The sequence below is a fragment of the Mauremys reevesii genome, linkage group 4 (genome assembly GCF_016161935.1).
Source record: "Mauremys reevesii isolate NIE-2019 linkage group 4, ASM1616193v1, whole genome shotgun sequence".
NCBI classification, from domain to species: domain Eukaryota; kingdom Metazoa; phylum Chordata; order Testudines; family Geoemydidae; genus Mauremys; species Mauremys reevesii.
In genome coordinates, this window is record NC_052626.1 from 124,672,806 (window position 1) to 124,695,782 (window position 22,977).

Below are 22,977 nucleotides of genomic sequence, written 5' to 3' on the forward strand. Positions count from 1 at the left end.
GTGGGCGAGTCACGTAGCCTCTCTGTGCCCGAGTTCCATGTCTGTACAATGGGGATAGAAATCCTTTCTTCGTGTGTCTAGCCTGTAAGCTCTAGGGCAGGGACCATCTCTTACTGTGCCTGGAAAGCCCCCAGCACAAGCCCTCATTGCAGACAGGCCATTGAGGTGCTATTTGAACAATAATACACTTGATTTATTTGGGGTCAACGTGTTGTGTAGAGAACTTCCCACGGATGATATCTGCTAATAAAAACCATCCCCTGAGATCTGGGGTACAAGGAAGCAGCTGCTTATGTTGCAGGTAGCCAGCCCCACTGTCCGTGATCTTAGCTGGCTGTGCAAAGGCTTTGAGGCTCTAACATGCCATCTGGAGGCACGGGCGCTGGGAGACTTTTTATAGTGGAGGTGCTTCACCCCCCCACTTACCCCTGTCCACACACCCCTCCACCATTAGAGTTGGGGTCAGGAGCACGGCCATGGCTCCAGGAGGCGTGGGGGGGGCGGTGTGGATGGGGAAAGGGGACCGAGGCTGGGGCCACAGCTGGGGGTTGGCACAGGACCAGCAGCTGGGACCCTGTGTGTGGGACCAGGAGCAGAGCCCTGTGTAAAACCTGGGAGTGCTGCAGCACCCCTAGTTCCCGTGCCTCTGTCTGCAGGGGAGGCGGACGTTGTTCTGGAAATGGCTTGTTGGGTCACTGGAGGGTGTTTCGTAAAGCAGCTCCTCCTTTCACACAGGTGGGGAAACTCCAGGAGGTAGACAGAGACCTCATCAGCAAGGCCATCGCCGTGCTAAAACACCTCCTCGACGGCATGGACAGGCATAGCGCCAGCCGCGCGGCTGTGCAAGTGGCTGAGCAACTCCTGCCATTGTTTGATGATGTAAGGCCTGGCAGCTCACAGGAGACCGTTCAAACTGCAGACTTGTGAATGGAGGTTGGGGGGTGGGCTAGCAGGGCCTGTGCTATCCTCCTAGCCAGAAAACGGATGGTCATAAATGACGTGAGCCCATTCCCGCCTTCCTCTGCTACCACATTCTCCATGAGAGCACATGGCAGAAAGGATGGGAACCCTGGTATCCTACAGGTCTACTGACCAGGATGAGGGCAGCCTGGGGACGAGACTCCCCTTGGGGAAGGACGTGCATTCCTGAGCCTGCATGCAGCAAGGGGGCCTCTGCAGCACAGGGTGCTGCAATGCTCTTGCTGGCTTCCAGGGTGACAAGTGATGGTACCCTGGTGAAAATCTGCCCCTCCTTTCCCTGGCCAGGAATCCTACAGCTGGCCAGTCAGCTCCATAAGGAAACGGCTCTGTCTGTAGGTTCTGTAGCTACCGCCCTCTCCTCTCCCCTTCATTCTCATGGCAGGGCAGTGTCAAAGGACGGGAAAGTTCTTCTCAGGTCTTTCGTACCCACAAACTAGCCCCCGCCGGCGCATTCACCAGACTGATGTTCAGTCCCGTACTGGGTGGCAAGATCCAGCAAGCGGGCAGGAGAAAGGGGCCCATCCATTACTGCCTTCCAGGGGTAATGCCCCAGTGGGGGCTCCTGGAGGAACTCCCCAGCTCTCATAACGGTAAATCCTACTCTCAACCCTCCCGAACTCTGCTGGGACCCTGCCGCTCTTTATTTAGTAGTGGCACAGGCCTGGCTAAAGCTGTTCCCAGGGTCTCCTGGATCCCCAGCTGGCCAAAGAGACAGGGCAGCCTGGACCAAGGATGCAGGATCTCGCCCTGGGGTGAGCCGTTTAAACCAAACCCCTTTCAGGCCCGAGGGGAACAGAACAGGTTCTTTATGGGGCAGGGGTTAAATCCAAATAGTGTTAATGAACACAACGCCCATCACCAGGGAAAGGCAAACAGGCCTCAACAACTGGAGGGAAGACCAGAGAGGTGCCAGTTCAACATCTGCCTGTGCCCGCTGCAGTGCAGCCCTGATGCCCCTATACCCCTCCCACGTGTTTTGTACAGAGCCTGCCCAGCTGTTCTGAGCTGACCCCTCACCCCACCCCAAACCCCTGGAGGCTGGGTGGCTTCCAGTCATGGCTTCCAAGGCCCCCTATCTGGGAGCTCCTGCACATTTACCACCCCTTGGCCCTGGTTAAATTCACCCCAGGTCCCTGAGCATGGCCCAAACAAACACCAATGTAGGAATTTGCCCCCCATGCCTGGCCCCCTTGGCCCGGCTAGAGGGCCGCTGTGGGTCAACACCAGTGTGAGCTGGGCCTGCAAAGCGGGTGGACAAACTACACCCCCCCTTCGCTCTTTGAATCTTTCCTCATCGCTCCCTCTCTGCCGCCCCTGTCCTGGCGCAGCTCCACCCTGAACGTTTCCCCTTGGCTGACAAAGGCGGGTGCTGATGTCAGTGCACCCAGAGCTGGCTGTGAGAGCCCAGTGGCAGTCTCACCCCAGCTTACTGCTCTCCCTGGCCAAGAAGTTACCAGGCCATCCCCTCAGCTGGTGGAAATCTGCATCTCTATTGCCTTCAATGGCGCTATGCCCATGAGACTCTGGCCCCAGCTGTGGCTGTATGGCTGGAGGTGAGTTACCAATACCCCCTGCAGGGCAGACATCTCTGGCACAGTGTGCGCTTGCCCCGCTGGATGAGAATGACTGTCACAGTGTCTCCTCCTCTCCCTATATCGTCTCTTGCAGGTGTCCAGCAAGCTCCAGGTGCTCTCCATCACCCTCTTTAAAGACCTGCTGGAGCTTGTAAGGGGGCCCAACTGGAGGCAGATGAAGGAGCATGTGCTCCAGAGCCTGATCCCACTGCTCCTCCTTGTGCATGATGAGCGTCCCAACGTGTCCCAGGTGAGGCCACGAACTGGAGTCTGCGGCTGAGATAGTTACAGAGCGACCAGTAATTTGTTTGTGGGGGGGGCAACATGTGACACCCCCCCTTTAAAGGGTCTGGCCGGCAGAGGGCAGGTGCTCAGTGCTGTGACAATCAGACACTCAAAATCACTTGAATGTTGAGTCCAGTAGTGCCATGACCATGGTGCCCCACCCAACTGCTGAGTCTTCTCTGCATCCTCTGAGCTCAACACCCCCCTGCAGCCAGGCTGAGAGATTGGGTGGGGCGAGGAGTTGCCTCACCACTCCTACAGCCACTGGCCTCCGCACACTCCCCTGGCTGTGCTGGTGGGAAGAGCACAACCCTGGCCATGGCCCCTACCAGGGCAGAGCAGCATTTCCACCACATTTGTTCGGGAAAAGGGAAGGGTGGGTGACATAGCTCAGACTCCTCACTCCCAGAGCAGGTTCACAGCTGGGCCTCCCAACCGGAGCTAGAGAATGGCTGAGCTCCCTCCTCGGCATTTCCTGGAGGGCAGCAGGGCACCTGAAGTTAGGCGGCGCCTAACAATGCCCAAGCCCCCTTTGTGACTCTCCCCCTCTCTAGGCCTAAGTGCCCATCTGTGCATTGGGGGGGGGGGGGAAGGGGGAGGGTAAATACAGGCAGGGATGAGCTCTCAGATACTGCAGGGATGAGGCAGTCCTAGAAATAGTGAGTGAATGGGGTTCATTGGGACTTCTTGCCTGTGTCTGGAGGCTCCCCCAGCTGTGGAGGGCGGCGGGGATGTTTAGTGAGGGTTGCGGTTGTTCCCACTAGTCCCCTGCCTCCTGCCACCCGGCCTGCTGCCTCCTTGTCGTGGGCCGAGAGGTACAGGGCTGGCTTGGCCTGCCGGGGCTCTCCAGAGTGCCATGGCTCTGATCTCCATTTCCTTCCTTTCAATCTTAGACCTCAAAGGCTTGCAGCAGGACAGCAAGTCCACACTCTGATGCCTGACTTCTCAGACCATCTTCATCCTGGAGGCCTTCAAGATCCAGCCTCCAGCCTGCTGCGGCCTATGGACATTTGTCCATAGGATGACCACAATGTGCACTGCGGAGAGCCCGGTCATTGAAGCTGCCCAGCTGCCCTAGCTCTGGGAAAAGCCAGCCTCCCTTCTCTGGGGGCTTTTGGCATCAGAACCCGCCTGGAGCAAGGTGGAACACTTCGTGCCAGACCATGACTTCTTCCCCATTGGCTTCCTGCCCTGTCCAGTCACCAGGTACAGCGCCAAAAATGTACACGACTGGAAATGGGAACGGAGGGTAGAACATAAACCCTACACCAGGTGTGGGAACATGTCAAAAAGTACATGTTGAATAAAGCTATTGAGCAGTTAACTAGTCATGTGCTCCCCCTCCCCTCCCGGTACATAGCAATCCCCCCTGTACATAGCAATCCTCTGTTTCAATTTGGTGCTTTCTGATGTATTTTTATGCTTTTATTTATTTTATTTCTTTGATATATTAAATAACTGTATTTACAGTAATACATAGAGGTATAAAAGATTTACACATCTTGTCCTGTAAACAGAACACAGACCGCTCCACTGGATCCCACAACCCATACAGGGAGAAAGCCGTAGCAAGCGTTGACATCTCCAAAATCATCTCAGGGCAAGAAAAGGCACCTGCTGTTTTCAACACTTGTACAGGCTAGACACAGGGTGAGGGCTAGACTAAGTGATCACGGTTAGTCCTGCTCCATCTCTGCCATCTGGGTTTCCATCTACAGCTGTTCACACTCAAAATGCAGGACAGGGGTAAGGTTAGCCTATCACCAAAAGAACCTTAATGTAAAGCAGTGCTCCTGCCAGATCCCCCATTCGAAGGGTGTGATCATTTCTGCCCTGACATGGACGAGGCCTCGTGTCCTGGTGTTAGGGAGCACTGTGCTCTGTATCCTACATATTCCCCCAGATTCCAGGCCCCCTGCCAGGCATTAGGGGGTGCTGTGCTCTGTATCCTACACTCCCCATCTCTCAGCCCCCCTACCAGGCATTAGGGGGTGCTGTGCTCTGTACCCTACACCCCCCATCTCTCAGCCCCCCTGCCAGGTGTTAGAGGACGCTGTGCTCTGTATCCTACGCATCTCCCAGCCCCCCTGCCCAGCGTTAGGGGTTCTGTGCTCTGTACCCTACATTGCCCCATCTCCAGCCCCCCTGCCCAACTTAGGGGGTGCTGCGCTCTGTACCTTACACATCCCCAGTCTCCCTGCTCAGCATTAGGGGTGCTGTGCCCTGTATCCTATGCATCTCCCAGCCTCCTGCCCAGCGTTAGGGGAGCTGTGCTCTGTACCCTACACATCCCCCGTCTCCCAGCCCCCGTGCCTGGTGTTAGGCAGTTTCTAGTGTTTGTAAACGTACTGGATGTTCCAGAGTCTATCAGCACACGCTGGGTGCAACAGCTGTGGGTATCGACAGGGCCTGATGCTGGAACCTGACCTGAAGGTGGGATTGGCCACTATCCTGGCAGTTAGGACACAGGCAGGTAGTAGAGGGGCTCTGCTTGGGGACCCAATTCTGCCTTTCTGTCCAGCCGCATCCCCTCTAATGACTCACCACAGCACAGGACTTGGGGGGCACCTGCTGGCAAAGTGGCCTCAATCCCCACCATACAGGCAGGGATCATTCAGCCGGCGATAGCCTTTCTCACGAGCCCCAAGCACCTATGTGTCATGGCTTCCTGCAGGGGTTCAGGGCTAGCAACTGCCTGGGTGGAGAGAACAGGGCCTGGCTAGGTAGAGGCTCAAACCGGTGAGTGGCAGTTTAGATCCCCAGCGAGCTGTAGGGATGAAACACGGGGGAGGGGGGAACCAACCCCAGCCAGTTCCTATAAACCTTGCCCCTGAGGTCTCAGTAGGAATAGGGATGTTCACCTGGCAGCATGCAGGTGTGAAGGACTGGAGAGGGAGGTGGCGGATATGCCTTTTTGATGCCCGTGCCTGTGAGCTGGGGGGGGGGGGCGCAGGATCCGCTCCGTGGTACTGCTGGCAAACGTCTGTGACTCGCATGCCCTGGGTGCACACGCCCCTACAGTGGAACGTCTACGGGCTCAGCACAGCCTGAAGAACACCAGCTCCTGTGTAAGGGAAGTCACCAGTTTTTTACAAGAGCTGGAAACCGACACTGGATAAGCCAGGAACTCCTGATCGACACTTTCGTCCCTCCAGGAGTCCGACTCATCTAGTGCAGAGAACTGGGGGGGACAAAGACTGAGCTGAAGCTAGCTTCATGCTCTCCAGCATGCCGGGGCGCCCTCATGCTCTAGCTGAAGGCGGCCTGGGAGTTCCCAGCATTGCACTCCTGCCGTTTGTCTCTGGGAGCCCTTGCCCTGCAGTCTGGCCTGTCTGTTCTCAGGGGCTCTGGGCTGCCAGGTGCACATGCCCAGCGCGGAATCCCTTGTTTAATGCCAGGGGACGGTGACCGGGAAGGAAATGTACTGCCATGCCAAGCCTGGGAATGGGCTGGTGATAAGGCCCTGGGGTGCCTGGCATGTCAGTTCCCAGCAGGGCTGGGAGCCAAGTGCCTCCTGGAGCCAGGGAAGAATTGGCGGAAGAGCCCACAGCAGCAGCAGGAGCTGTGTGTGCCTCAGCCCTTCCGTGCCTGTGAGTGGCGCCTCCTGAGTGGACAGAGGGGGCTGTAAAAATGGCCGGAGCCATGGCCCTGCATTGTGGTGGGGCCTGGCCCCTCTGGGGGTTGGGTGGCAAGATCACAGTGTCACTGGGGGGAGAAAACTCCATAGACCTTGTACTGCTCTGGGCTGCCATGAGATGGAGAGACAGGAAAACCCTGGTGGGGGGAATGGCCCCTCCTGCTGGCAGCAGCTGCAGCCTCTAGAGCTGATTGGGGCATTAGGGGTGGCAGCAGAAGCATCAGGTGGAGACTGACTGAATTGCCCACCCTGATCCATCACGCTGCAGGGTTGGAGGATGTTTTCCACCCATCAAAGGGGATGGTCAGTGCATGGTGGGTTGTTAAAGCCTAGGATTGCAGGGGACTGGCCAGAGCATGAGATGCCCCCTGGTGTTGCAGCCCCGTCTGCTGGCTCCTTTGCAGGGGGGCCACGCATGTCGAAGCACAGGGCATTTCAGGGGTGGGTTGATGATGGGAGCCCAGTGCCTGCCCAGGTTACACCCGATGGCTCTGGCTGTCTGTTGGTGGCAGGAGAGGCAGTCAGAGCAAGCAGAACAGGCAGGCCCTGGATCCCTGGATCCCATGCAGACTGGGAACCTCTTCCCTCTCCCGCAGCGAAGACCAGACCGATTCACTGCTGGTCCCTTTGACCCCTTCAGCAATGATCCGGAGAGCAGGTACACCACTCGTGACCTGACATCGTCCCTCCTTCCAGGTGTGGTGCTCCCCAAATCCCCAAGCTGAGCCTGCATGCTAGGCAGGGAAGTGGGGTGGCCGCTGGGAACCAGGGCTCCAACTGGATCTTTGCTGGGCTGGGCAGCAAAGAGGTGGGGAATCCAGGAATCGTTGTGCTAGACCCTGCTGTGCATCGGGGCTGCTACCCTGCTGGGGCGGGAGTGAGGGGGCAAGAGTTTTCTCTAAGATCTCCGTCACACAGCCTGCAGCTTGGCAGACCCAGGTATTACCACTGCTCTGTCTTTGATCAGAGTCACCATCACCTTCTAAGGCCTCCTGCTTTATGGGACTGGGTTCAATCTCCGACGCCAGCAATGTGATCTCGGGCGAGAGCTGCAAAGGGATGTTAAATGTAGATCCCCAAACTCCTGATCAGCTGCCCCTTCAACCTGTCATGTCTGCTGGTAGGGTGAGGAATGGAGTCCCCCCAGGGCAGGGGCCATTCAGGAGACCCAGCGTGGGGGGAATCAGGCCTGGGATTCTCTGCTGTGGCTGCTACCACACAGGCCTTGAAGAGATGAGCTGTGAAACCCCCACAAAGCCGGCCCCTGGCACAGAGCTCTGTAGCACTGGGACCCCGTACCATGTAGGGAGTGGAGGCTGCTCTGTATGCCAAGGTAAGCCCCAAACTGGCCGTGCAGAGCTGCCCCAAACCGAGTGGGAATCCTGCTCGTTGTTTATGTACCTGCCCCCTGAGTTACCTGGCACTAGCATAAGAGTGTAATGATCACAGCTCCTTGGCAAGACTTCAGCTCAGGACCTGCAGCACCAAAGCACAGGCCCCACTGCCCGAGATAAAAGAGTAACTCCCTCCTAGGGTAGCAGTAGTAGGCATTTATCCTTCACATGCACCTGCAATTACTGCGGAACAGACACTCCCTTCACAAGCACATTCATCCCCAGTGTGTGGCTGGGGGCACAGGCCTGAGATTGGCGGCTTCAGACGCACACAGGCCAGGGGAACCGAAGCTTGGCTGGAAATCTCCCCTCCCCCTCCAAATGCGGAATCCTTTCTGACTCTTCCAGTGGGTTGGACTGCGTGCAGTGGCCTCCCTGGGGACAGCAAAGGCAGGTGGGGTCCTGTTGCCAGGAGGAGTCTGCAGTAGGTCCCCTGTGGGTACAAGTGACTGAGGGAGCTGGAATACCAGGAGCTGCCATGGCTTGGGAGGTGTCACACGCCAGGTGTGATGGGGCAAGGCCAGATGGCTACAATAAAGTAGTGAGGAACAGGTATATTAGCCCCAAGCTACACAAATCCCTGGTACCATGGTAACCAAATGGCAGTTGCTCCAGGTTAATCAAGACACCTTGGGCCAATTAAGATCTTTCTAGAAGGCAGTGGAGATAGCTACATTGATTGGGACACCTGAAACCAATCAAGGGCTGGCTGGAACTAGTTAAAAGCCTCCCAGTTAGTCAGTGAGATTCACATGTGAGGAGCTGGGAGCAAGAGGTGCAAGGAGCTGAGAGTGAGAGGGTGTACTGCTGGAGGATTACAAGCATTATCAGACACAAGGAGGAAGGTTCTGTGGTGAGGATAAAGATGTTTGGAGGAGGCCATGAGGAAGTAGCTCAGGGAGTTGTAGCTGTCATGCAGCTGTTACAGGAGGCACTATAAACAGCTGCGATCCACAGGGCCCTGGGCTGGAACCCGGAGTAGAGGGCGGGCCCGGGTTCCCCCCCCCCCCCCCCCAAACCTCCCAACTCCTGATCAGACACAGGAGGAATTGACCCAGAATGTGGGTTCCACCAGAGGAGAAGATCGCTGAGGTGAGGAAATCCACCAATAAGCACAGGACCCACCAAGGTAGAGGAGGAACTTTGTCACACAGGGCATTGGTTCATCGCCTGGCTGGGTAACACCACTTCCTCCAGCTTCTCCTCTGCTCTGCACGCAAACTCTGAAAGCCATGAGTGAGGTGCTGAAGACCTTGATGTCTGAGGATGAGAAGCCCAACCTTGTGGAGCTGCAGAACATCTTGGAGGTCTGGAGGCATGAGTGCAGGAAGGGGCCTAGTCCTGTAGTTGGGGTGGGGCTCGGCGACCAAGGCTTCATTGAATCCCAAGCATGGGACACCCCACCCCCCTTCTTCTGTTCCTCAGAGTAAGCTCTCTAGAAAGGTTCTTGGGCTGGAGGGCCAAGTGCCCTAGCTATATCTAAGAGACGTCTGCATGGGGTGGGGGTGGAGGAGCACGGGATCTGCTGTGTTCTCCACTGAGCCCCCATCTGACCCTGGCACTCATGCCGTGTCCTTGGCTGTGCACAGGTCCTTGCCTCCAGAGCCCATCAACACCACAACTGAGCTGCCTGCAGGCGTGGTGGGACTGCAGGGAGATGGTAAAGCTCTCGTAGCCTTTCCTGGCTTGAGAGACCCCCACCCAGCAATCACACTGGGATCCCTAGGCGGTGGGCCTGGAGCACCACCCATGGGCCCCACCAACCTGGCCAGAGCCCAGAGCTAGATTCCCCCAATGTTCTAGTTCTGGGGCCACAGAAAGTAGATTCTGTGGGTGGTTTGTTGCCCAAAAAGAGGGAAATGTCCTTGGCAGAGGCTCGGTCTCCTTGATTCCAGAGCCCGGGAAGAGGGAATCATAGAAGTGTAGGGCTGGAAGGGATCTCAAGAGGTCATCTACTCCACTCCCTGCACTGAGGCAGGGCCAAGCATTCCTAGACCGTCCTTGATGAGTGTTTGTCCAGCCTGCTTTTTAAAACCTCCATGATGGGGAGTCCACCACTTCCCTAGGTCACCTGTTCCAGTCGTTACCCACCCTTAGAGTTTTTCCTAATATTTAACCTAAATCTCCCTTGCTGCAGATTAAGCCCATTAGTTCTTGTCCTATCTTCAGGGGATATGGAGAACAATTGGTCACCATCCTCTGTATAACAGCCCTTAATGTATTTGAAGACTGTTATCAGGTGCCCTTTCCATCTTCTCAAGATGAAACATGCTGAATTTGTTCAACCTTTCTTCATAGTTCAGGTTTTCTAAACTGCTGATCATTTTTGCCTCTCCTCTGGACTGGCTCCAGTTTGTTCACATCTTTCTTAAAGCGTGGTGCCCAGAACTGGACACAGTGCTCCAAGCTAATACACCTCAGAATGACATTTCCCATTTTTTCTCAACAGCATCACACTGTTGATTCAAATTCAGTGTGACATCCATGATAACCCCCAAACCCTTTTCTGCAGCACTGCCACCTTGCCGGTTATCCCCCACTTTGTTTTTATGCATTTGATTCTTTCTTCCCAAGTGTCACATTTGTTTTGTCTGAATTTCATCTTGTTGACCTCAGACCAACTCTCCAATTTAGCAAGCTCATTTTGAATTCTAATCTGTCCTCCAAAGTGCTTGCAACCCCTCCCATCTTGGTGTCATCTGCAAACTTTGCAAGCATAATCTCCTCTCCATTAACCAAGTTCTTAATGAAAATATTGATTAGTACTGGACCAGGCACACCCCTGGGGGACCCCACTTGAGACACCCTCCCAGTTTGCCTCGTAGTCAATGATAACTCCTCTTTGAGTTCTGTCTTTCAATCAGTTGTGCGCCCCCCTTATAGTAATCTCATCTGGATCAGACTGGTTTAGTTTGCTTATGAGAATGTCTTGTGGAACCATGTCAAAAGCCTTACTAAACTTCATATACATCATCATATACTGCCTCCCTCCATCCACTAGGCAAGTAACCCTGTCAAAGAAGGAAATTAGATTGGTTTGGCATGGTGATATTGGTGGTTACCCTATTATCTCCTCTAGATTCTTACAAACTGTTTAATAATTTGTTCAGTATCTTTCTGGGTACCAATGTTAGGCTGACAGGTCTATAATTCCTTGGGGCCTCCTCGTTCCCCTTTCTGAAGATAGGTTCTGTGTCTGCCCTTCTCCAGTCCTCTGGAGCCTCAGCCCTCCTAAAGATGCAGCGATTGCTTTGCCTAGCTCCATCTAGGGTGAATATCATGAGGCTCTGCCAACTTGAATACATCTAACTGACCTCAATTGTCTTTTACCTGTTCTCTCCCTAGTCTAGCCTGTATTCCTTCCCCCTTGTTGTTAATATTGTGTTAAGCATCTAGTCCTCATTAACCTTTTTAGTGAAAACTGAAGCAAAAAAGGCATTAACACCTTGGCTTTGTCTGTGTCATCCATTATTTGCTCTCCTTCCCTGCTGAGTAGTGGCCCTGTTGTGTATTTGGTTGTCATGGTTTTTGTTCCTATGGCAACTGAGTTAGATTATTAGGGGATAGCCCAGCCGGTTTCGGCCAGTTGGGTGAGCTCTGTGTCTGTAAATAAAATGGTGGTTTTGTTAGCTGTCTGCTCTCTGGCCTCAAGTGATTTCTTCCTAAACCGGCTGCCCCCAAGGATATAACAGGCCCCTCACTTTCCTTTGTCTTTCTCTTGCTCCTAATGCATTTATAGAGCTGCTTCTAATTGTCTTATGTCCCTTGCCAGTTAGAACTCGTTTTTGCCTTAGCCTTGCTCATTTTCTCCCTATGTGCTTGGACTATTTTTTGGTACTTCTCCTTAGCAATTTGTCCCAATTTGTTTCTCTCAGGTCCTGCTCCCCTGAACCGTGTCCTAAGAGGTGCATGGGCAGCTGACAGCAATGGAAAGGATCGCCTAGCTGATCAAACTCAGGGTCTGGTCATCACAGATTCAACGTGACTCTGTCTGCCTCCTAACTGCACTGAGCAATCTCGTCATGCAGCACTCCCTGGCAGGGAAAATCCAGGCCAGGAATAGTGACTCAGCAAGGTCCTCCGTAGGAGTCCAATCTACTATGACATGATGTTGATGGGTCTGTCCTCTGACTCCAGTGGGCTTTGGGTCAAGCTCCATAATTCTATCTCCAAGGACTTTCCCCTCTGTTCCTTTAAGAACACCAGTCCTCCAATTTACCATGATACCTCTGAATTTTAGCTCTATCCTCCAAAGTGTTGGCAACTCCTCCTAGCTTTTTGTTATCTGCAAACGTGACCAGTCTACTCTCTCTACCTACATCCAGGTCTTTAATAAAGACGTTAAACAACACCAGACAACAATATTGTAGTCCAGCCAGAACACACATAGTAGGCAAGCTAAATCACATCTCCAGCACAACTGTCTGTTACAGCCAGCACGCCTCTGATGCAGTGAAAAGAGCATTAGGAAATTGTTCTATTCCTAACTACTTCTTTGAGAAGGCTAAAGATGCTGGTGTTATTGCCATAGGTTATGCTATTCAATGTCTGTGCTTAACTCAAGAACATTTAGTGCAAGGGATAAATGTTGTGCAATTCAGTGGAGACCTTGACCCTGTTTTAAAGAACATGACCAAACTGGACATTGCCTGCTTGCAGTGTTATATTGACTGTCTGGTCCACGGAAAATGTTACAGAACCCTGCTTAAGAAAAAGACTATTTGTAAGAAATCTAAAAGGATTAAGTTAAAGAATGGTGAGGGGATAAACATGCAATATTGTCAGGGTTCCCTCCCCACTCTGAACTCTGGGATACAGATGTGGGGACCCACATATAAGACCCCCTCAGCTTATTTCTACCCGCTTAGGTCTAAAAACTTCCCCAAGTCACAAATTCTTCCTTGTTCTTGGGCAGTATCATTGCCACCACCAAGTGAGTTAGACAAAGATTCAGGAAAAGGACCATTTGGATTTCCTGTTTCCCCAAAATATCTCCCCAAACCCCTACACCCCCTTTCCTGGGGAGGCTTGAGAATAATATACCAACCAAATAGATAAACAAGGTGAACACAGACCAGACCCTTGGGTTTTTAGGACACTAAAAGCCAATAGGTTCTTAAAAGCAGAACTTCATTATAAAGAAAAAAAAGTTAAAGAAGCACCTCTGTAAAATCGGGATGGAAGGTAATTTTACAGGGTAATAAGATTTAAAACACAGAGGATTCCCCTCTAGGCAAAACTTCAAAGTTACAAAAAACAGGAATAAACCTCCTTCTTAGCATAGGGAAAATTCACAAGCTAAAACAAAAACATTTTTACAGTAATGTTAAGGGTTGTTCTGATGGTGATTTAATGTTTAATACTGTAAGAAGGCATCAAAGAAAAATGTATTTTAACTACAAGAAAAAAAATTAGCCAAAAGCAGCCCAGTTGTGCAGACAACTTAATTCCCCCTCCCCAGATCACAAAAGGGAATGTTAGGGGAGGAGGGCCTAAAGTCCTTAAGTATCTATTAATTCAGAGTTGTGATGATCGAATCTACCTGCTAACTACAGACTTTTGAAATCTGTTTGAAACAAAGAGTTAGGCTGGTGTAAAAATCTGTTTTTTGGAGACTGTCCTCTTTCAACAGAAACTATCTTGAACCGAATTTCTGCTGGACTGCAAGAGGAGGTGTGCTCCCTGTTTTTAACTTTGAAAATATATATTACATAATGTCACTCTTTGCCATTATTTAGTAAGGACAGAATGGCCACCAATCTTATTGCAGTGTGATCTGTTGTCTTTGTGTAAAAGATACCCATTCAGAACAAAAAGCTGAAATATATGTTGTAGAATCGTGGCTGGGGGGGGGAACCTCCCTAAAAATCTGTTTACCATTTAAAAAAAACAGGGATGGTTCAGACATGTTTGAGTACAATAGAGCTGACCCACTGTGTTGAACTGAATGGTTTTAACCACACCCCCAGGTCATAGCCAAAGTGACTGAGATTAGCCACCCTTGTTGCCATGGGGTTAATGGTATAAGTGATCAGTAATTAAATTTGATGGGTGTACGCCCACAGTAAGAGAGGAGAGTGAGTGAGGATGGTGAGCTTTGATTAATATGCAACTGAAATAAAACCTCAGGAGTTAGCAGAAGCTATTGGACAGTTTAACTATAACCTAGGAGTTGGTTCAATTCTATTGGGTAGTTTAAATATGACCCCAGGAGTTGGTTGAATTCTATTGGGTAGTTTAAATATGACCCCAGGAGTTGGTTGAATTCTATTGGGTAGTTTAAATATGACCCCAGGAGTTGGTTGAAAGCTATTGGACAGTTTAAATATAACCCAGGGGTTGGTCGAATGCTATGGGTCACTCTTTCTAGCAACTCAAAATCATTAAAATAATAATTTACAAAAATAAACATGGGTCTAACCCAAAACTGAAATGTTTCCAGGGTTCACAAACCTCCACAATACTTTAGAAACAAGCATTTGTGCTAAAGAAAATCAAACATGTAAAAGCTCTGGGCATTTGTAGGGTGCTTACTATGGTTGTGATACACCCATTTTATTTCAAAAACAGCCCCCAAATTTTAAGCATGAAAGAAACATGTTTAAAAAACAAACAAACAATCCCCAAGACATTCGTTGATATCTGCAAGGGGCCCTACACTTGGAAATTGGTAGAGTAACGTTAAGGATTGTTGTGTATGGTGATTTAATGTTTAATACTGAAAGGCCCCCAAAGAAAAATGTATTTTAACTAAAAGAAAAAAATTAGCCAAAAGCAGCCCAGTTATGCAGACAACTTAATTCCTCCTCCCCAGATCACAAAGGTGAATGTTAGGGGAGAGTAAGGTGACCACATGTCCCGATTTTATAGGGACAGTCCTGATCTGGGGGTCTTTTTCATATATAGGCTCCTGTTACCCCCCACCCTGATTTTTCACACTGGCTATCTGGTCACCCTACACTCCCCAAAAATGGAGGGGTCAAAATGGTTTTTAAAAGCAGTTTCGTTTTTATTCTGAAAAAAAAAATAGTTTTGCTTTTTTAAATGGGGTTGTTTTCTTAGAAGAGTTGGCTTTAATGTTTAAATGGTTAGCGATTCAGGAGCCCAAGCTAGAGAGACGTGTGGTTGTTTAAAAAGGCTTTCGGGGGCCCCCTCACCTCAGGGGTGACTCCCGCCAACGGCTCTCGCCCCCCCCGCAGCGTCCCCGCGCGCCACAGAGAGTCTGGGCACAGGCAGCGCAGCTCCGCACGTTGCTTCCGTCCCCCTCCCACACCAGCCCTGACCCTGCTGACAGCCCATTGGCCGGGAACAGCAGCCAATGGCAGCTGTGGAGGGCGTTGCCAGAGCTGCCTGGCCACGCCTCCACAGCATGGAGCCGCCGGACGAAAGCAGGAGAAGCCTGTCACTGTGAGACAGACGCAGCCCTGGGGGTGGGGGAGCAGCAATGGGCACTCGGGGCTGATGTTAAATACAAAGTACAGAGGGGGTTTCCTTGGGGGGGGCTATAGCAACCCCCACAGAGCAGACCTGGGCTGCAGCTGGTTCTGTCCATCACTGCCCCCCACCCCACAGAGACCCACACAACCCTCTGCCCCCCCCAAAAGACCCCCCACTGGCCCCTTTGACCCCATCACCCCTCACCAGAGAGCCCCCGCTTCTGCCTCCAGTGACAGCTCCCCTCCCCCTCTGCTCCCTACAATCTCCCACTTTGCCTTCCCCCTCCTCCCAAGTCCATTGGCTGGAATGCTCCCAACCACCAGGGCTAAGGGGAGCTCCATCTGTAGCAGGGTGCCTGCTTGCAGATGCAGACATGCCTGGCTGTGCCTCAACAGCCCAGGGAGGGGGAGCCACAGGTGAGCAAGCCCCTGTCATCATCATTGCAGGCCCAGCAATTCTCTGGGTATTTAATTTCACTTAGGCAAGTAATTCAGTCTTCTCTTTCTTTCCAGACAGTTTGTGGCTTTTCCTGTAAGAAAACTTACAATTTCTTTGCAAAGTTTTTCACTTGAAACTATAATTGTTCATAAGCTCATTTATTTTGTTAACTCGGTTTCATAGGTAATTTTAAAAGTCACTTGAATTGTACCTAGTTTTTTCCATTGGTCCAAAACCACATGAAAGATGTGCGGATTTTTATTTCTGTGGGCCAAAGCACCCTAAGTAGAAATATAAATGTTGAAGCTAGAAAAGATGGGTAAGGGTCCCTTCAGGAAACTGTCCTCAAGTCATTCATTCTTCTGGGCATTCCATTTATTGTTCCCTCCTATAGTGATAGAGATCAGTGTTTCCGGAGGAGATGCAGAAAACTGGGGCAACCCTGCAGCAACTCTGTCTCTACCCCTGTTCTCTGCCTGCTCCCTCTACCAGCCCCTTTGGTCTCCCTAGGATTCCCCCTACCATTACTCCTTCTGGGTTTCTTTCCCTGATGCTTCTCATGAAATAAAGTTTGTCATTACAGCTTCTTATCTTTGTAATATATTTAATTTTGATGTATTTATTAAGTGTTAATTAATGCACTATGGGAGTCCCCCTTCAACCCTCTGTACAAATTGATCCCCTTCTTTCCATATGTTTTGCCCATAAGGTTTTCTGCAGCCCTAGGGCAGCCAGCAATAACCCCTGTGCCTTTGCAATGGGGTGAGGGAAGGTGACCGTGGGTTCCCTAGTTATGTGATTTGCAAGAAGTGTTATCATTACTCAGGGTACCAAATGTGTTTAAATGATATAAGTGCCTTGTAAAAGCCCAAAGTAAGCTCATTTTCATTTTTCATGTAATAATCTCATATACAGTCTACACATATTTTTCATTATTAGTTTAATTTATTTTTATTGTTGTTGTTATTAGCTAGATTACTGTGGGGGGGTTTTCAGTGTGAAAAATGGTGTGCTATTTTAGGGGTTGTATGACATAATACACACACACACACCCCGCCCCTTCCCCAGTGTTCCTCACTAAGTCCGGTAATTTTGTCAAGTATCCGTTGTGCAACATGGTGGTGTCTACCCCTGCCCCGCGCTTCAGAGGGATGCGGGGTCCAGGGTGGCCTGGGGGGCTAGAGGGGGGCCTGGTGTCCCCCTGAAGCGTGGGGTCCCCCAAAGCACAGAGCCCCCCCAAGCAAAGAGCCTAGGACAGTTCTCCCGGTCTGTCCTATGCACAGCACGGCCCTGCTTGGGCACCAACAAAAATTATACAAACCTGGAGCCCCTGACTGAAGAAGGGAGGTGAGAGGGGACAAAGTGAAAGGACTGGGAGGGGCCAAAGGAGCCAGAGCACTGGGGAGTGGGTGGGGGGAAGCTGTGCAGACCCCAGGAGAGGAGGGCAAGGGGCTTGGTGCGACATGGGGAAGAGGAGGGAGCCAGCTGCAGGAGGGAAAAGGGAAGGGCTGGCAGGAGGGGGAGTTGAGAGGACAAGGCTGCAGCCTGGGGAGAAAGCCAGCAGGCTGGGGACAGCGCAGAAAGGGAGGGCTCTGGGGAGCTCCAGGATGGAGTGAGAGAGGCAGGATGCAGAGCAGAGGAGTCCAAGGTGACCCCAAGTTCCTGGCCTGACGTCAGAGAAGGGAGTGGGGTGGGAGAAAGGGCTGGGATTAGGAGTTTGCCCTTGAGATGGTGACTGGACATTAGTTCAATCGTTACCTGGGTCCCCATTAAGGGGCAGCGTTTGCTGACTTTGCTGCCCAGATTTCCCCATCCCTGATGAGCTTTCCTCAGCCCCTGGTGATGGGCCCCACGGCTCCTCCTGCTGTCATTGTCCCCAGTCTCTCTGCGGTGGGTCTCTGCCTCCCCGGTTCTAACCCATTGCTAGGGCAATGCCAGGGGGACTCGCTGCGCTAGGTCTGCAGGGGCGAGTGACTCCCTTTGCTCCCTCTCTCCAACAGGGAGTGGAGGAGTTCAGAGTCCTGGGCCAGCTGGTGGGGTGTCTCACTCTGTGCTGTGCGAAGCAGGAGCAGGAGATCTGCCAATAGGCTGTGGATGGACTTCACCACCTCCACTCCTTCATGCTGCGGCAAAAATATAAGAGCACCCCTTGTCCTCCCTAAATACACTGACATGGGGTTTCCAAACATGGAAAACATATTTATTGAACACTTCTGCCTTTTCTGCATCCTTTTAAACAGTCTCCGTCTAGTAATAGAGCCTACACCATTCCTAGGATTTCTTTTGTTCCTAATACCCTTTTTTTAAAAAACCTCCTTATTATCCTTAGTCCTGCAAGCCATGGAGTTTCCCCGGATGGCTTTAGCATCCCTTATCCATATTCTACTTGTCATAACTTATATAGAATGGACATCCTGACTCAGACCAATGGTTCATCTAGCCCAGTATTGTGTCTTCTGATAGTGGCCAGTGCCTCGTGATTCAGAGGGAATGAACTGAACAGGGAAATTTTGAATGATCCATCCCCTGTCATACAGTTCCAGGTTCTGGTAGTCAGAGGTTTAGGGACATGCAGAGTATGGGGCTGCATGCCCTGATCATCTTGTCTAATAGCCACCGATGGACCTATCCTTCACAAACGTATCTAATTCTTCTTTGAACTCAATTATACTTTTAGCCTTCACAATATTCCACGGCAACACTTTCCACAGGTTGCCTGTGCATTGTGTGACTAGATTCCTTCTTTTATTTGTTTTTAACTTTCTTCCTATTAATTTCATAGGGTGACACCTAGTTCTCGTGTTATGTGCAGGGGTAAATAACACTTCCCTTTTCACTTTCTCCACACCAGTCATGATTTTATAGACCTCTATCATATCCCCCCTAGTCATCTGTTTTCTAAACTAAATGGTCCAAAGTCTACACTACAGACCTATAGTGTTATAACTACGTTGCTCAGGGGTGTGAAAAATCCACACCCCTCTGTGATGTATTTCTACTGACCTAACTCCTTGCGTGGACAGCGCTATGTCAGCAGGAGCGCGTCTCCCACTGACTCAGCTAGCGCCTCTCAGGGAGGTGGATTAAGAGCTTGTTGGCATAGGAGCATCTTCACGTAAACACTACAGCGCCAGTGCAGCTACAGCGATACAGTGTTTGAAGTGTAGACTTGCCCCCTGTCTTTTTTATCTCTCCTCATATGGAAGCTGTTCCATCCCCCTAATCATTTTTGTTGCCCTTCTCTGCACCTTTTACAATACTGGTATATCTGTTTTGAGATGGTGTGACCAGAACTGCACGCAGTATTCAAGGTGTGGGCGCACCATGGTTTTATATAGACGCATTATGATATTTTTCTGTTTTATTATCTATCCCTTTCCTAATGGTTCATAACATTCTGTTTGCTTTTTTAACTGCCACTGCATGTTGAGTGGATGTTTTCAGAGAACTATTTACAATGACTCCAAAATCTCTTTCTTGAGTGCTAATTTAAACCCCATAATTTTGTATGTATAGTTGGGATTATGATTTCCAATGTGCATTACTTTGCATTTATCAGTATTGAATATCATCTGCCATTTTGTTGCCCAGTCCCCCAGTTTTGTGAGATCCCTTTGTAGCTCTTTGCAGTCTGCTTTGGACTTAACTATCTTGAGTCATTTTGTATCATCTGCAAATTTTGCCACCTCACTGGTTATCCCTTTTTCTGGATCATTTATGACTATGTTGAACTACACTGGTCTCAACACAGATCCTTGGGGGACCCCGCTATTTACCTCTCTCCACTGTGAAAACTGGCCATTTATTCCTGTCCTTTGCTTCCTATCTTTTAACCACTGCCCCATGAGAGAATCTTCCCTCTTCTCCCATGACAGCTTCCTTTGGTTAAGAGCCTTTGGTGAGGGACCCTGTCAAAGGCTTTCTGAAAGTCCAAGTACACTATATCCACTGGATCACCCTTCTCCACATTCTTGTTGACCCCTTCAAAGAATTCTAGTAGATTGGTGAGGCATGATTTCCCTTTACAAAAGCCATGTTGACTCTGCCCAAACAAACTGTGTTCACCGATGTCTCTGATAATTCTGTTCTTTCCTGAAGTTTCAGCAATTTGCCTGGTACTGAAGTCAGGCTTACTAGGGATCACATCTGGAGACTTTTTAAAAATTCACTGTCACATTAGCTATTTCATACATAGGCCGATTTAAACGCTAGATTACATACCACAGCACTGCACATAAGTCTGTCTGGATGTCTCGTTATACCTGCAATCTTTGCACCAGGTAGGCAATTTACCATGCGGTTCTCCCAGTCATCATAAACCCAACTGCTTATATGTCTATTGGTTGAATCCCCAATTACTATTACCTGGTTTTTCTTTGTAAGTGGGGTTCCCCCCTCAGGTGGGGTAGCCTCAGTGTGAGAGGTCATCATGACTTCATCTGGAAGGTAGGTCCCAACTACAGGATCATCTCCCTCTGCTCTAGCTCAATGTTCTGCTTCCTGGAAATTTTCACCCTCCTCAGCAGCACAGAGGCTGTCAGACTGGGGGTGGAAACACTCTACTGCATCCCTAAAAGTCTCCTCTATGTACCTCACTGTCTCTCTTGGCTCCAGCAGTTCTGCCCCTCTGGCCTACTGGTCTCTGAGGGCCAGTAGCTCCTTGGGCCAAATGCCCACATATGCTACCTGCCCACAGGGACGGTAATCGTACATCCTGCATTCAGTGCAATCAACTGGAAAGCCCTACGCTGCTGCTACACTTCTGCCTGGTTTATTTTTACTCTTCCAGGGGAGTTTAATTTGTTTAGTTGAGAGGGGGTGGGGGGTTATTGGCCTGAGTTTACAGTATGTTTGTTAGATGTACTTGTCTGTCACACACCCTCTCTAAACTTCCTTGCAAAACTCCCCCGTTTGCTAACCTAACATCTGATTTATATTGCCTCCTGTCTGTTTCCCCTCCCTGGTGCAGGCATGATGCTGGCAAAGAAGAGTGAAGAGTATCTACAGGTTCTCAGGGACTGGCAAGTCGAGAACACCTTCTGGTTCACCAACATCAGCGATATCGCCATGGTAACTACAGTCAGTGCTTCATGGGATTGTTGTGCCCAGAGTTATCAGGAGTCAGGAATTAACACCCTAGGAGTCAGGGGGAAGAGACAGACCCAGGCGTGTGACTGACCCCATCCAGCTGGGCCAGCGCCCTGCCTATGGCCCACTCCACCTCATAGAATCATAGACCTCAGATCATCTAGTCCAACCCCCTACTCAAAGCAGGACCAACCCAACTAAATCATCCCAGCCAGGGCTTTGTCAAGCCGGGCCTTAAAAACCTCTAAGGAAGGAGATTCCACCACCTCCCTAGGTAACCCATTCCAGTGCTTCACCACCCTCCTAGTGAAATATGTTTCCTAATATCCAACCTAAACCTCCCCCACTGCAACTTGACACCATTGCTCCTTGTTCTGTCATCTGCCGTCAGTGAGAACAGCCGAGCTCCATCCTCTTTGGACCCCCCCAGAGCGGGGCAGTTACCCCACTCCCAGGGAAAAAGGTTAAAGGCAGCTGAGGTAGGCTGATTGGGGAGGCAGCCACAGCTGTGGCCACACTCAATCAGGCCACAGCTGGCCCTGATATAAGGCCTAAGTGAGGCAGTGGGTCAGGCTTATTCCAGCCCTGGAGTGAGAAGGGCCTAGCTGCCTGGGAGCACAGGGTATCTCAAGCAGAGCAGTGCTGGGGACAGGAAGGCAGAGCTGGGAAGCTCGAGTCAGGTGAGTCCCCAGGCTAAAGACCAGGGGAGGTACTGGGGCTGCAGGGAAAGGCAGTAGGTCCAACCCCCTTACCAATGATGAGGGGCCATTACAGACTGTGGTTTGCCCCAGTGAGAGGGGACTAGATGATGACTGGCAGTAGCCACTGCTGCAAGGTGGGCTTAGGGGATTCAGGTTCCACTGGGAGGGAAGACCCAGAGTGTGGGGGTACTGCCATGGGGCAGTACCCAGGAGATAGGGCACCATGGGATGGGAGGGATGCAGGGCCTGGAGTATAGTGGTGGAGACTGATAATGAAAGAGAAGTAGGGACAGCAGCGCTGGCCAGCAGGAGGCACTCCAAGACTGGGATGAGCTACGGTAACTCCTCAACAACCAGCAGGAGGCTCTGCGTCGCTGAGTGTGCACCCTGCTACACCACTGTTCAAGTAGTTGAAAGCTGCTATCAAATTGTTGCCGGCTCAAAGAGCCCGAGGCAGAGCAACAGCAGGTTCGTTGCCCGGTGTGCGTCGCACTAATTATCACACCAGGGTGGAGAAGCAAAAACCAGGTTTATTTGAGCCCAAAAAAGGTGCCAGGGAGAAAAGCATTCTCAAATCCTGCACACCCGCGCACGGGCGGGGTCCCAACATTTATACCCCCCTTGTTTGTGTAAGCCTTTTGTTCGGTTTTCCCCCTCACCCCTCCCTTCCCAACAGCAGCTACATTAGGCATTACATTTCAGCGTGTTAGAACTGTTCTCATTCGCATTCTTATCTCTGGCCTTCACAGCACAAACGCATACAGATTTTCCTCCCCCCTCTCCCCCTCCTCCCCGCCGCTTCTGCTGTTTCAAACTCCTGCATCTGCAAGCTGAAACAGCTGACAGTTACACATTTTGCTTGCAGTCTGTTAGCATCTTAGGCTGGTTAAAGTTCACAGCATGTAAGAACTTTGGTTCACTTCAGGCCCAAAGTCACAACTTTGGTTTACTCGGGCCTAGTGGCACCAACAAAATCCCCCCTCACTCTTCTCTTCTGCAGACTAAATAAGCCCAGTGCCCTCAGCCTCTCCTTGTAAGTCATGTGCCCCAGGCCCCTAATCATTTTCCTTGCTCTCTGCTGGACTCTCTCTGATTTGTCCACATCCTTTCTCTTGTGGGGGACCCAAATTGATGCAACACTCCCGATGTGACCTCACCAGTGCCAAATAGAGGGGAATAATCACTTCCCTCCATCTGCAGGCAATGCTTCTACTAATGCAGCCCAATATGCCTGCCTACATGCCACATCCCAAGATGCACTGGAGCTCACCCAAACGTGTTCCCCGCTCCTTGTGAGGTGTGGGGGGAGCTTCCCCAGAGATTAATGCAATAAAAGGCATCATTGTATCTGTGCATCAGTGCCAACCCCTGCTGAGCACTAGAGAGTTTATCCGTGCTGCACAGTATTGTGCCCCTGTGCACTGCCATGCTGGCCTCTGCCA

General features: G+C 51.0%; 1 long non-coding RNA gene across 1 annotated transcript; it reads left to right on the top strand.

Moving 5' to 3' along the window:
• Positions 1-2,689: 2,689 nt before the first annotated feature.
• LOC120404748 lies at positions 2,690-4,164 on the top strand. The gene is made up of 2 exons (XR_005598144.1): positions 2,690-2,805; positions 3,734-4,164. It is a non-coding gene; the product is annotated as an uncharacterized LOC120404748 (long non-coding RNA).
• The last annotated feature ends 18,813 nt before the right edge of the window (positions 4,165-22,977 follow it).